Source organism: Schistocerca serialis, chromosome 3, assembly GCF_023864345.2.
Source record: "Schistocerca serialis cubense isolate TAMUIC-IGC-003099 chromosome 3, iqSchSeri2.2, whole genome shotgun sequence".
NCBI lineage: Eukaryota > Metazoa > Arthropoda > Insecta > Orthoptera > Acrididae > Schistocerca > Schistocerca serialis.
This window is the reverse complement of record NC_064640.1, coordinates 907,772,643-907,788,199: the sequence shown is the minus strand read 5'-3', so window position 1 is coordinate 907,788,199 and position 15,557 is coordinate 907,772,643.

Below are 15,557 nucleotides of genomic sequence, written 5' to 3'. Positions count from 1 at the left end.
ACAGCAAGTTCCCTTGCCGGTCTAGGAATGGTAGAACGATGGGTTCGATGACGGTTTGGATGTACCGTGCACTATTCAGTGTCCCCTCGACGATCACCAGTGGTGTACGGCCAGTGTAGGAGATCGCTCCCCACACCATGATGCCGGGTGTTGGCCTCGGTCGTATGCAGTCCTGATTGTGGCGCTCACCTGCACGGCGCCAAACACGCATACGACCATCATTGGCACCAAGGCAGAAGCGACTCTCATCGCTGAAGACGACACGTCTCCATTCGTCCCTCCATTCACGCCTGTCGCGACACCACTGGAGGCGGGCTGCACGATGTTGGGGCGTGAGCGGAAGACGGCCTAACGGTGTGCGGGACCGTAGCCCAGCTTCATGGAGACGGTTGCGAATGGTCCTCGCCGATACCCCAGGAGCAACAGTGTCCCTAATTTGCTGGGAAGTGGCGGTGCGGTCCCCTACGGCACTGCGTAGGATCCTACGGTCTTGGCGTGCATCCGTCCGTCGCTGCGGTCGGGTCCCAGGTCGACGGGCACGTGCACCTTCCGCCGACCACTGGCGACAACATCGATGTACTGTGGAGACCTCACGCCCCACGTGTTGAGCAATTCGGCGGTACGTCCACCCGGCCTCCCGCATGCCCACTATACGCCCTCGCTCAAAGTCCGTCAACTGCACATACGGTTCACGTCCACGCTGTCGCGGCATGCTACCAGTGTTAAAGACTGCGATGGAGCTGCGTATGCCACGGCAAACTGGCTGACACTGACGGCGGCGGTGCACACATGCTGCGCAGCTAGCGCCATTCGACGGCCAACACCGCGGTTCCTGGTGTGTCCGCTGTGCCGTGCGTGTGATCATTGCTTGTACAGCCCTCTCGCAGTGTCCGGAGCAAGTATGGTGGGTCTGACACACCGGTGTCAATGTGTTCTTCTTTCCATTTCCAGGAGTGTATAATTGGTTGTGGGCGCCAATACCTTCTACGTTGTTCCATTGAACTCCCTGTTGTGTGCTGGTCAGGTGAAGCAGAGGTTATCTTGTCGGTGGGTCCATTGACTGTCTGTCGGTTGGGTTGTCATCGGATCGACAATGGTTGGGCCGACTGCTTGTCTCACCTAAGCGAGCGTCAGTGTTTGAATTCCAGGCCAGCCCTCGGAACTTCTGTGCGTCTTTGGGTGTACTGCCTTTGCCTGTTTGTTCTTGTTGTTTGTACTTGTATGGCTTCTAGCCTATTTTTAGATCAAGGTTGTTTTGCCCTTAAGGCGTCAAATGGTTTGGGCCTTCAGCCTAATTAAGGAACTGTTTTAAGATAAGGCCTCGCTTTTTAAATTTCTGATTTTGGTTGAGCTTTAAGTTATTAGTTTTCAGCCGTTCTTAAATTAAAGTGGTCTTGCCCTTAAGGCATGAGATTGTACGGAGCATTCAGCGGCTAATTAAGTTCCAAAACTAAAGCTGTGTTTTTTTTATTTTTCTTGGCTCTTGCAATGTTTGATCAAATAAAAGGTTGTATGTTCGAGTGTAGCTGACAGCCGCTTTTTTTGGCCCCTTTCCACAACTTAAACTACCTGTCCTGTCCTGTCCTGCAGGTTTAGCAGGGCGTTTCAGTACGTAAGAACAAAAACATCGCAATACGTTGCGAAAATAAGGGGTCTCTGTCTGATACCGATGTAGATTATACGTGAAATAATATGAATGTATATGGAAGGGAAAGAGCCTCAGAAAAGGATAAAGAAATTCGAGCAGAGAGAGGAAACGTATTATTGTAGGATTGTGTACATTGAAGCCATAAAAGAAGTTAATTTATAATTTAATAACGGCTGCAGATGCTTCTAATGAAATTAATAATAGTTCTACGCTGTAGTAGGAAGATAATTGAATACACACCCGAATTATTTGTCGGCGTTTTGACGCACAGTCGTTAATAAAATTAATTACCTTTGATAAATACCGAAACAGATCTCATGCCGACTCTCTGATAAGTAAATAAAGCTAAAATAATATCTATGAGTCTCTGTCACTGGTAGTGAATTTCTCGACGTATTTTCCCGACTTAAAGAGTTGTTAAAGAAAGAATTTTTTAACACATATGGTTTCGACTTCCTTTAACTAAAATCGTTGCCAACTTTACTCTCTAATTCTGGCCAGATTATCTTTGTTTCACATTCCATACTATACTTCATATATGACATATTCCACTACGTATAAAGACTTCTTATGTATCGAGTTCTACCAGTTTTCTCTTTTACCATACTGCGTACAGCATTCGAGAAATGATTGCTATTTGGAGTCTTATGAACGCATGGAACTAAACCTACAACATTCGCCAACAGAAGCAAAACTTTAAGAGTGCACAACGACGAACACTCGCACTGTAATTTTTTTTTTTTTTCAGTCCAGGAACACGTAAGACGCCTCATTAGTATTTATTACAGTAGACCTCATCATATCCCAGCTTCAGATTCTACAAAAACTATACTTAGTTTCAGAAACTTTGGTATGCTCAAATTAATAGAAAAATCTAGTAGGTAAAACTACTGTAACAAGCTTTAAAATAATTTTAGAGGTGTCCAGTGTACTCTATCTTCTGTAATGTGCGGAGCGGCCTGGCTCGCAAGTGTCTCTTCGTCTGATAGTCTATCGACCAGTGGGGATCAGTGCGGTATCGGCCTGTGGACCAGGCTGATTTGAAGGGCTGAGATGCTGCCCCAGCTCGCCACAATCCCGTGTCCCTGCCCGGCATATACCGTGACGTTACGGACTCGTTGCGTCGTTGACTGCCGAAGTCCCGGTAGCTCAGCGTGTTCGGTCAGAGGGTTACCTGCCCTCTATAATAAAAAAAAACTGAGATCACCGATCAACAACGAACTAAAACGGGTGTCTTACGACGTCCGCTCCGAACAGATACAACGAACGAAAGCGAACAAAATGACATTAAAAAAAAAAAAAAAAGAAAGCCCAGTGCGGCGCTCGCCCCTGAGACGGGCTGCTTTCAGGACTCTGGGCTGGGCAGACTAGTAATAGAGGACAAGCGACGAACTGTGGCAGAACTAACATCAGACTTGGATGTTGGTCAGAACATACTGCTGTCTGAACACACACTGCACCGGACGCTCTTGACGATGGGCCACCGCAGCCGACGACCCATGCGTGTGCAATTGTTAACTCCACGACATCGGTAACTATGACTGAATTGAGCGCTTGACTACCAATAATTAACTGGTACGGATTGTATACGTCGCATTGGAAATTGAAATGAGCGTTTGGCGCCATTGGGCGGGAGGCCCCTGCGGGGCAGGTCCGGCCGCCGTAGTGCGAGTCTTACTACATTCGACGCCACATTGGGAGACCTGCGCGCCGGATGACAACACAACACCCAGTCCCTGAGCAGAGAAAATCCCCGACCCAGCCGGGAATCGAACCCGGGCCCGTAGGACGGCAATCCATCACGCTGACCGCTTTTTTTTCATTTTGTTCGTAGTTCATCGTTGCGTTTGGTCGTTGCGGACGTCACATGGTATCCGGTCAAGTTCGTTCCAACCAGCTCTCAGACCGAACACGCTGAGCTACGGTGCCGGCAGCACTCAGCTATTGGGGCGGACTGCGTCGCATTGCATTCTGCCGATGTGCTCAACTTCAGATTCAGAAGGATGACACATTAATTAATTTGATTTTGTATACTGACGAGGCTACATTCACGAACAATGGAAATGTTAATTTGCATAACACGCATTTTTGGGCAACTGAAAAACCATGCTGACTGCTGCAAATTGCACACTAAAAACCGTGGTCCGTGAATGTATAGAGTGGGATTGTGGAGGACTGAATTAAAGTACACCACATTCCTGCAAGAAACATTAGGTTTGTTATTGGAAGAAATACCTTTAGGAACAAGGAACAGAAGGTGGTATAATCACGATGGGTGTCTGGCACATTTATCGCTGATGGCTAGAAATACGTTGCAGAGACAATGCCCAAATCGTTGGACTGGACGCGTAGAAGATGTGTCGTGGCCCGCTCGTTCGCCAGACTTGACGCCTCTGGATTTTTTCTTGTGGGGATTCGTAAAAGACACTTTTTGTAAAGACGTTCTAACCACACCTGAAGATATGCGAGAGAGAATTGGCTGAGCATATGCTTCGATTAAGTGCCGATGTGATGAGGAATACCATTCAATCCACGATAAAAAGACTGCAGCACTGCATTGATACCAGTGGCTATAATTTCCAACACCTTCTGTAAATGGACGTTCATGCCACCTTTTTTATCTTCGTTGACTTTCAAAGACCTTACTGTTACACATCAATTTGATTCGTGTCGATAGCCGCTATCAGAAAATAATTACCAAACTATAGCATCCCATTTAAAGAAACAAAGTTGACCTTCATATCCCTGAAGCGACCCCACCTAACAACAAAAAGCTGTCGTCATATTATGGCCGCCGTTGTCCCATGCAAATTTTGTACCACAAACTTTTCAGCTCCCATCATACTTTAAGAGTTATTCTAGGTGGCAACAGTTAGTGACTCACGCTGTATAGCGCGTCATCATAGTGTATAATGCCCCATCACACCACTACAGGAAGCAAAGTGGGTCTTAATATTGTGCATCAGCCTGTTTAACGGATTGTCGTACCGACTCTTACTTGTGGATAAAAATATTCAGAGTCAGCAATGATGAGCAGACGGCCGCGCGGAGTGGCCGCGTGATTTGAGGCGTCATATCACGAACTGCGCGGCCCCTCCCGCCGGAGGTTCGAGTCCTTCCTCTGGCATGGGTGTATGTGTTGTTCTTAGCATAAGTTAGTTGAAGTAGTGTGTAAGTCTAGAGACCGATGGCATAAGCAGTTTGGTGCCTTAGGATCAAAAACCAAATGTGTGTGAAATATTACGGGACTTAAATGCTAAGGTCATCAGTCCCTTAGCTTACACACTACTTAACCTAAATTATCCTAAGGACAAACACACACACCCATGCCCGAGGGAGGACTCGAACCTCCGCCGGGACCGGCCACACAGTCCACGACTGCAGCGCCCAAGACCGCTCGACTAATCCCGCGAGGTGGTCCCTTAGGAATTCACACACATTTGAACATTTGATGAGCAGACACGGTGAAACAAATTTAAATTCGGGTTGGTAGCGCCCATTCGTTTCCATCACACGCGACGGATGTCCACATGCACGACGAAAATAGCACGGTGTAAACACAGGCAACCCCCTCCTCACCTCCCACCCACAGATGAAAACCCTGACACCGTGGAATCGATCGCTTTCCACAGTATTGCTTTGGTCGTTACACGTACCAGGATCAGGCTTAATGAACGAAAGGCGAGAGCCACTCTCAGTCTATACCGCGACTCATCTTTGAACACATCAGTATTCTGCTGTTCCTGGGTCGACTCTTGGTGGTCAAAGTATCACATTCAGCAAGCCACGGATTGCCGTTTTTTGGTGGCCATGGGAAAGGGGGCTAGGATGTATCTGACAGGACGCCGAACATACCGGCTAATACGAATTTCGTAAATTTTACTTCCTGAGCATTCGAGCTCAGCAACGCGTCCGAAACTCCGTTTATCCCCAGTACACGCATTCCGTAACTAGCAGCATATTTTCTGTTGGCAAGTCACGCCCTGCGATACTTCTCTCCCCCCCCCCCCCCCTGCTGCATTCCTTCTGCTCCCCTCTTCCCCCCCACCCCCCCCCCCCCAAACTTCTCAGTAAATTATATCATACGAGTGTAGCAATGTTAAAGGTTATATTGCATTTTTATAAGAAATTTAAATAAAAACATAATTTACACTCTAATACAAAAGAATAAAAGACGAACCACGAAGAAATTACCAGAATGGGCTGTATATTGGTAGATGTGATGTACATATACAGAAAAACAAATTATTACGATTGCAGAAAAAATGGATTATTATTCAAGTGAAAGAGTTTTACAAATTGAGCAAGTCAATAACGCTTTGGTTCACCTCTGGCTCTTATGCAAGCAGTTATACGGCTCGGTATTGAATGACAGAGTTGTCGGATGTCCTCCTATGGGCAATCGTGCCAAATTATATCCAATTGGCGCGTTAGGTCGTCAAAATCCCGGGCTGGTCGAAGTGACCTCCTCAAAATGCTTCAAACATTCTCAGTTGGGGAGAGATCCGGCGACCTTGCTCGCCAAGGTAGGATTTGAGACGCACGAAGACAAGCAGTAGGAACTCCCTCCGCGTGTGGGTGGGCATTATCTTGCTGAAATGTAAGCCCAGAATGTATTGCCATGAAAGAGCGCATAACATGGTCGACGTATCATTGAGCTGTAATGATGCCGTGAATGACAACCAAATGGGTCCTACTTATAACGGCACCACAGGCCATAACTCCTGGTTGTTGGGCCTTATGGCGGGCGACACTCAAATTCGTATCCCACCGCTGTCTGGGTCCTCTCCAGACACGTCTTCGGCCTGAAGTAGAGTTGTCTTCTGTGATGAGTCCTTCTTCGAACTGAGCCACGATGATCAGCGAAGACGTTGAGTTTTCGTAAAACTCAACGAGTGAAGACTCTCACGCATTATTCACTGTCCACACACCAAAGGACTCGCCTGACCATACCTACGTACGCGCTCGGAGTTCAGTTAGACGGATTAGTGGGCCCTTCCTCGACTTTTTCTCAGTTGCAGAGTTTGTGCGCGTCCGAACGCACAGAACGGCTTCTCCAAGTCGACAATACAAAGACTGCCCGTAAACGCATATTCTAGATTTTGTCGCGATGAACGTTGCGAAGTCAGTCCTTGGAACAAGATAGTAATCCCGACACCGGACTGCAGCAAGTTATCGACTTGTCGTAAATTGTACATACCGGAACCACCAGGACTCCGCTTCCACACAACACTAAATAGTCACTTAATGTGTAAAGTTGACGTAACAAAAGCCATTCAACTCTCTCTTCTAGTAGAGTCTATACTGCTTCTAATTAAACTTAACTCTTCGATCAGCGCTTGAAGACCGCGGATTGACTAGCAGGCGCCATGTTCTCCTCAGACATGCGACGTCATGCGAATGTGGTTTGGGGGGGGGGCGGGGGGGGATGGGTTCATGGGTTCAGCACACCGTTCTCCCGAGCATTTTCGACTTTTCAGACCTTGGAACCGCTACTTCTCGTTCAAGTAGTACTTCAACTGACCTCACAAGACTGAGTTCACTCCGTTCCAGTCCTCCTCCAAAACAAAATCTTCGACAGTACCGGAGATTGAACCTGGGTCCTCCGCATGAATCATATGCTCTGACCACTTGGCTACGGAGACGAACGTACACTGATTCTGTTGATGATGACAATGACAATGACGTCGATTACCGTTATAATTTTGACCTATTACTATTACTACTACTACTAATACAACTACTACTACTGCTGTTATTAGTATTACTATTATTATTATTACTACTACTACTATTACTGTCGTGCTAGACTGTTCTGTCATCACTGCCCAATTTTTAATCTCTCAGTGATACAGCACCATGTAATATGATACTCATGTAATTTTTGTTTCACTATAACCACGACGTCTTCCCATACACTTGTTGGAGACAGACGTTCTGATGCGACATATACGTCAAGCGTTGCCGTGTTGTCCCACCCTGAGCTGGTGGCACATTGCGTGAGTCACTGGACATAAATTTGAGGGGAGGTGTCTCCAACTCCCCTTCCGCCCATCCAGACTTTTAAATTCCCGTATAGTCCCTAATTCCATTAAGGATGACACCAGAATGGTTAATTCCAAAAGGATACCACAGGTTTTCTCAACTTTGTTCTGTTTTGTGGTTATCATCATTTGTGGCCCCTAAGGTATTTGAGATATGTTTGTCACAATTTTTTCTCAAACTTCAGTGCAACAAGTTTTGTATGCACAGGAGCCTAATCTGACGTAGAGAGGACTTACTGGCGCAAATACAGAGTGAAAAGTATTTAAACCGACAAACTCTGGGAGGTTGTAGGGGACAGCAAAACAAATATTTTTCCCTAATGTCATTTTTTCCTATGAGGATTATTTAAACCAGTGGAGGTCATATTACGCTCTTCAGTTGTTAGAGGCCGTATTACGGTTGTTAGAGAGCGTATTACGCTCTTCAGTTGTAGGCAATTGTCCACCAGTGTAGTAGTGCATTGTCTCTGTTTACTAATGGATCGATACACCTGGAGTGAGTACACTGATGTGGTGGTGAGTACTACGTAGCGCACCACAACGGACGAGCTGCACAGCGGGTTTATCATCAACAATATCCTAATCGCCATATCCCGCATTATACGACGTTTGCTGCTGTTTATCAACGTCTGCGTGAGACCGAGTCATTTAGCAGATTACCTGGATAGGGACGCCGTCGCACAGCAAGAACGCTGCAATTTGAGGAAGTTGCTGGAAGACGTCCCGCTCGCTACAAGACAACACATGTGGTTCCAACATGACGGGGCGCCGGCACATTTCAATCGTCTTGTGCGTCAATTCCTGGACCGACGGTTCCCAGAAACGTGTATTGGTAGAGGTGGTCCTGTATCATGGCCTGCTCGATCCCCAAATATGTCCCCTCTGGACTTTTTTGTGTGGGGAGAGATGCGCAACCTTGTTTAGTCAACTCCTGCTGCATCAGAAGAGGATCTGGTTTCCCGGATAGTAGCTGCAGCAGACACAAATCAGGATACTCCTGGGGTTTTTGCCCGTGTCGGACAGAACACGATTCGATGGTTTAACCTTTGTTTACGTGCCAATGGAGGCATTTTTGAAGATCTACTGTAATTGAAATTGGGTTGTGTTAATGTGTTGTCTCTTGATCATAAAAAATGGAAAAGTGTTTGTTGGTTTAATTAATTTGCCACCAGATAAATTTTCCTCTACCGGTTTAAATACTCCTCATAGGAAAAAACGACATTAGGGGAAAATATTTGTTTTGATGTCCCCTACAACCTCCCAGAGTTTGTCGGTTTAAATACTTTTACCCTGTATAATTTAGTTAAATAAACTAGTAACTGGATAAAGCAAAAAAATACAGTTATTGTTTTTCACTTAGCAGTTGGCTATATTACTGAATTACGATGCAGTGTCTGTAAGTTAAGAAGTATTTTCGAAACAGACATGAGATGCAGCAAAATAGGTTAATTTGCGGGTATTCGACACGGAATAGGGGCGTCTGCTGATGAGTGGCCGTTTAGAGGTTTGGCCCTTTCTGGCGTCGGATTTAATTAAGTTCCTTCACTGAAGCGGCCAGCGCGAGCGCGGTACCGTTCCAGTGGCCTGCGCCCGTCCATCAGGCACACAACGGCCGATGTAATGAATCTGCGATTCTGTGAATGGGATGGGCAACTCTGCACCACAATCATTTGCTTTGCGAATATTAATCAAATCTGGCTTACCTGCTCACTAACTAATAAATTCTGTAGAATATAACTCATCTTTCTGGTAACAGTTCTCGTTGTCTCCACAACCGACGGTTCGATACTGCTGCTTTAGTCGACGGGAAATCAGAAGCTGGACATGCAAACACACACACACACACACACACACACACACACACACACACACACACACACGAATCTCACATATACCTTTTGTTGTGGATTGGCAAGACAGCCAACCCACTATGAGAGGAAGCCGAAAGGCACGCGTTTTAGCTCACGCAGGCTGGCGTGAGGTCTGGAACAGGTCAAGGAAATGAGACTACCAAAAATCGTACGTAGCTGCTGGAATACTTAACTTTAATCCATAATTGTTGAACATCGCTCTTGACGGTACATGTTTCACAGCATCAATAGTAACTGGTAATGGCGCCTTGCTAGATCGTAGCAAATGACGTAGCTGAAGGCTATGCTAAACTATCGTCTCGGCAAATGAGAGCGTAATTTGTCAGTGAACCATCGCTAGCAAAGTCGGCTGTACAACTGGGGCGAGTGCTAGGAAGTCTCTCTAGACCTGCCGTGTGCCGGCGCTCGGTCTGCAATCACTGATAGTGGCGACACGCGGGTCCGACGTATACTAACGGACCGCGGCCGATTTAAAGGCTACCACCTAGCAAGTGTGGTGTCTGGCGGTGACACCACACCTTTACTTTTAAAATAAAAAAATAATTATGTAACAATTTCTGCGATGTCTTAGTAGAGGAGTGTTCTAGGAATCAGGTTTATTTAACTCCCATACTATAATTATTAACTAACTTCACTATTTATGAAACTTCTTAGTTGCTGATTTCACAATGTTGCGCCAAGTTCAAATGGTTCAAATGGCTCTGAGGACTATGGGACTTAAGATCTGAGGTCATCAGTCCCCTAGATCTTAGAACTACTTGAACCTAACTAACCTAAGGACATCACACACATCCATGCCCGAGGCAGTATAAGAACTTGCGACCGTAGCGGTCGCGCGTTTCCAGACTGAAGCGCCTAGGAACGCTCGACTACAGCGACCGGCTTTCGCCAAGTAGTTTTGTCTTTGTATGTAATTCATTCGTCACTCACACATAGGATTTTCATAAATTATCTGACTGAAAGAATACGGAAACTTATTAATGAAAATTAATATGGGATATGTCCACACTTTGCCTTCATAATAGATTACACATTGCTGGGAACACTTTCAGTGAGATGCCTGGATTTCTGTGGAGGAATGGGAGCCCGCTCCTCCTCGAGACCCTACACAAGAGAGGTAAGGATGTTGGGCGGTGGGTTCCGGAGCGAAGCCGACTAATAACTCGTCCCAATGGTGTAAGCGAGTCCATTTCCGGAGTATTATCGTCTACAAACCGTTGCCTCACACATACTGCTTTAGGACATGGTGCATTGTCATGCTGATACCATCATCATCTCCGAACTGTTTCTCTACTGCACGCAGCACACAATGCTGTAACATGTGTTAATATCCCTCCGCATTTGTCCTTTTCTCAAGCACAATAAGGACACCACACCCTAATCACGACAAACACCCCATACCATAATGCCAACGCCCCTACATCACTTTCTGCACTACACTTGATGGAAGGTAGCGTGAGACATCAATGGTGGGCGTGCCAGGACTATAGTTGGCCGTGGTCGGAATCCGATTGCTCTAGGATGGTTAGAGGAACCGCGATGCCAGCAGTGTGGAAGTGTGGTGCCAAGACCCAAATCCTTCCATTGGACTGCCACAGAATGTAGGGTGTTTCAGCATTTCAAATGCTTCGCTTTCAGTCATCTCCTGTCCAGTGGCATCGATTATTAGACCACCTCAACCAATGACGTCAGAAATGTGTGGCTGATGAGCATCCGCTAACCCTTTCTTCCCATTCTTTTTAACTTTTTGTGTAGTCATTGTGCTAACGAGACTGTTGGTAACACTTCGGAACACTCGGGTGATTACAAGTGATTTTTACAACCACCCTCCTCAACGCTCCTGTCCGTTAGTAAGTGAAGTCTGCCTGGTAATGGTTTATCTGTGGTTCTTCAAAAAATGATTCAAATAGCTCTGAGCACTATGAGACTTACCATCTGAGGTCATCAGTCCCATAGACTTAGAACTAATTAAACCTAAATAACCTAAGGACATCACACACATCCATGCCCAAGGCAGGATTCGAACCTGCGACCTTAGCGGTTGCGTGGTTCCGTACTGAAGTGCCTGGAACCACTCGGTCACAGCGGCCGGCTGTGGTTCTTCCTTCGCGTTTCCACTTCATAATCTCATCACCAACAGTCGACTTGTTGAACTGTTTCTAATGGATTCGATACTCAGGTGACATCTAATGTCACTGAGCCGCCCTGGCCGATCCATCCTGCTGTTATTGCTTCACTGCTTACAACACCGTACTCCCTGACTCCGTCTATACTGCTGAGTCTGCCTCCCGTGACACCCACCAGTCAATTCCACATTACATAGCGGTATTAGGAGACTTTTCATTCGCCAGAGTATCCTCTCTTATATTGTCAAAGAACCGCAGTTAAGGTCTTCTCAGAGGTCATCTTTCAAGACGACTTTCGGCACTCACTTGGAGGATTTTCGTATCTTCTGGACCTAAAAGTTTGTTTCTACTCCAAATACGAGCACTGAAGCCATTAGACGTGCCATTAACAGACTCTATTCATTAGCGGCTCAGTCAGGTATCAGTGGAGGTGCTGCACATATCATAGCTAAGGTCTGTGACTGACACGGTCTCCCTTGCTAACTGACCCATTAGTGGCTTCCGCGCCAGTCTGTGGCAACAGAATGGGCCCATTACCGTCTTCCGAAGTCGGAGAAATAGACATACCTAGAGTGTCGACAAACTTCGATAACAACGAGGGTCTCTGCAATCGTAGGACGTAGGCACGTCCGTAGATTGGATACTTAACAAACATAAAACCGAGGATGGTGACGATTCTTCCAATGCCGACGTCATGGGAGGAACACATCATGCCAACTCTTACATGACCGTGAGGCCTCAGAAAACGCGTAGCAATTGGTGTGCCTTCAGAATGTGTGATAGGGGTTTTTCTGTATTTATCGGATGCAAATGATTTCTCAAAACACCAATGAAACAAAACTGCAGGGTACGTAGACTGTTCAGATCCGGTAGAAACTTTCATTATTTTGCTGTGTACAGATCCTATATAAACTTTAATTACTTTTCTATATCATTTCGGAAGTACCATCATAAAAACAATCAACGTGCAGCCTCTATACAGCAAATTTTACCCCAACTAAACTCCGATCATATTCCTCCCCCCCCCCTCCCTTCCCCCACACACACACTTTCCCAATAGATTTGTATCGAATCTCTAGATAACCTTAAATTGGACAACATTTCTTTGCTGAGATCGTTTCACCGAAGCTGATAAAGGATTAACGCGGAAAATTCACATTAAATATGTATGTAATCAAGAAATAAACCAAATGTTCGAATTTATCCTGTGTTAACAGGCAATGCTTTCAAGACCACTTGTTTCTGCACAAGTTCATCACACTCCTCTACGGCTTGGAACCTTGGAGTAATGGCTTCGTACATGCACGTGAAGAAAATATAACAGCTTCAGAACCATGTTTTGCGTGTAATAACAGCCGCACCTCGCTAAACGATAAACACACACATACACTGTGACGTTAACATCCAACATTTGGAACAGCCTTAAAATACAGAGCCACTAAACTACACTCCTGGAAATGGAAAAAAGAACACATTGATACCGGTGTGTCAGACCCACCATACTTGCTCCGGACACTGCGAGAGGGCTGTACAAGCAATGATCACACGCACGGCACAGCGGACACACCAGGAACCGCGGTGTTGGCCGTCGAATGGCGCTAGCTGCGCAGCATTTGTGCACCGCCGCCGTCAGTGTCAGCCAGTTTGCCGTGGCATACGGAGCTCCATCGCAGTCTTTAACACTGGTAGCATGCCGCGACAGCGTGGACGTGAACCGTATGTGCAGTTGACGGACTTTGAGCGAGGGCGTATAGTGGGCACGCGGGAGGCCGGGTGGACGTACCGCCGAATTGCTCAACACGTAGGGCGTGAGGTCTCCACAGTACATCGATGTTGTCGCCAGTGGTCGGCGGAAGGTGCACGTGCCCGTCGACCTGGGACCGGACCGCAGCGACGCACGGATGCACGCCAAGACCGTAGGATCCTACGCAGTGCCGTAGGGGACCGCACCGCCACTTCCCAGCAAATTAGGGACACTGTTGCTCCTGGGGTATCGGCGAGGACCATTCGCAACCGTCTCCATGAAGCTGGGCTACGGTCCCCCACACCATTAGGCCGTCTTCCGCTCACGCCCCAACATCGTGCAGCCCGCCTCCAGTGGTGTCGCGACAGGCGTGAATGGAGGGACGAATGGAGACGTGTCGTCTTCAGCGATGAGAGTCGCTTCTGCCTTGGTGCCAATGATGGTCGTATGCGTGTTTGGCGCCGTGCAGGTGAGCGCCACAATCAGGACTGCATACGACCGAGGCACACAGGGCCAACACCCGGCATCATGGTGTGGGGAGTGATCTCCTACACTGGCCGTACACCACTGGTGATCGTCGAGGGGACACTGAATAGTGCACGGTACATCCAAACCGTCATCGAACCCATCGTTCTACCATTCCTAGGCCGGCAAGGGAACTTGCTGTTCCAACAGGACAATGCACGTCCGCATGTATCCCGTGCCACCCAACGTGCTCTAGAAGGTGTAAGTCAACTACCCTGGCCAGCAAGACTTCCGGATCTGTCCCCCATTGAGCATGTTTGGGACTGGATGAAGCGTCGTCTCACGCGCTCTGCACGTCCAACACGAACGCTGGTCCAACTGAGGCGCCAGGTGGAAATGGCATGGCAAGCCGTTCCACAGGACTACATCCAGCATCTCTACGATCGTCTCCATGGGAGAATAGCAGCCTGCATTGCTGCGAAAGGTGGATATACACTGTACTAGTGCCGACATTGTGCATGCTCTGTTGCCTGTGTCTATGTGCCTGTGGTTCTGTCAGTGTGATCATGTGATGTATCTGACCCCAGAAATGTGTCAATAAAGTTTCCCCTTCCTGGGACAATGAATTCACGGTGTTCTTATTTCAATTTCCAGGAGTGTATAAGAGAACGCTCAGACACCATTTCACACTTATGAAAGTCCTAGGGGAAACAAACGTGAACGTTATCCACAAATATGCCAGACGTGAATTGAAACGATATTTTGACAGCTACGCAATACTTCTAAAAACCACTTAACTCATATTTTTCCCACAGAATACACAATTATCCGACACATAAAAGCAGCTTCTCGTTATTCTTTTAATGGGCCACTACGAAGGCACTTAACGCAGACAGAAGGGAGAGGAAACAGTGTTAAGCTTTCAGTGCCCGCTTTGGTTTCATGCCCACCACGGACCATTGGCCTTATTCAGTCTCGTTTTGACTGCGCTGGTTACAGTTCACCAGTTCGCTTGGATCGCTTCACTGACTGGACCTGATTTGGATTCTGCAACTCATCTTGCTACTACACATTGGTATTGCTCACAGCCTCCTGTTGGTTTCTTCCTTTGGACTCTACGTTATAGTGACAGAAGTGACCTGCTCGTCTGTGGACTTTCATTGCGTTCGTGTTTGTATTTGTGGTAGTAGCTCAACAAATTTCATTAGGACTTTAATAAACTCTGCATCATACAAGATTGCGAATGTGTGTTGCAAACTGCTGCTACCGTAACCATACAGGTTCCGCAACTCCTGGAATCTACGAAAGATTTCGTAAGTGCTAGTTAAACTAAAATTCAAGTCACATAGGATCTGCCTTCTGTGTACTATTTTGCATTGTATATCACTCTAAAATATCTTTCCGATAAACTTTGTTCAGCAATGCTTTGAGGAATACATCAGCGTGTAGATTTTATCTAGTAGATCGACTTTAATGAGGCCACTGCTGCTGGCCGTTGGTGGCCGAGCGGTTCTAGGCGCTTCAGTCTGGGACCGCGCGACCGCTACGGTCGCAGGTTCGAATCCTGCCTCGGGCATGGATGTGTCTGATGTCCTTAGATTAGTTAGGTTTAAGTAGTTCTAAGTTCTAGGGCACTGATGACCTTAGAAGTTAAGTCCC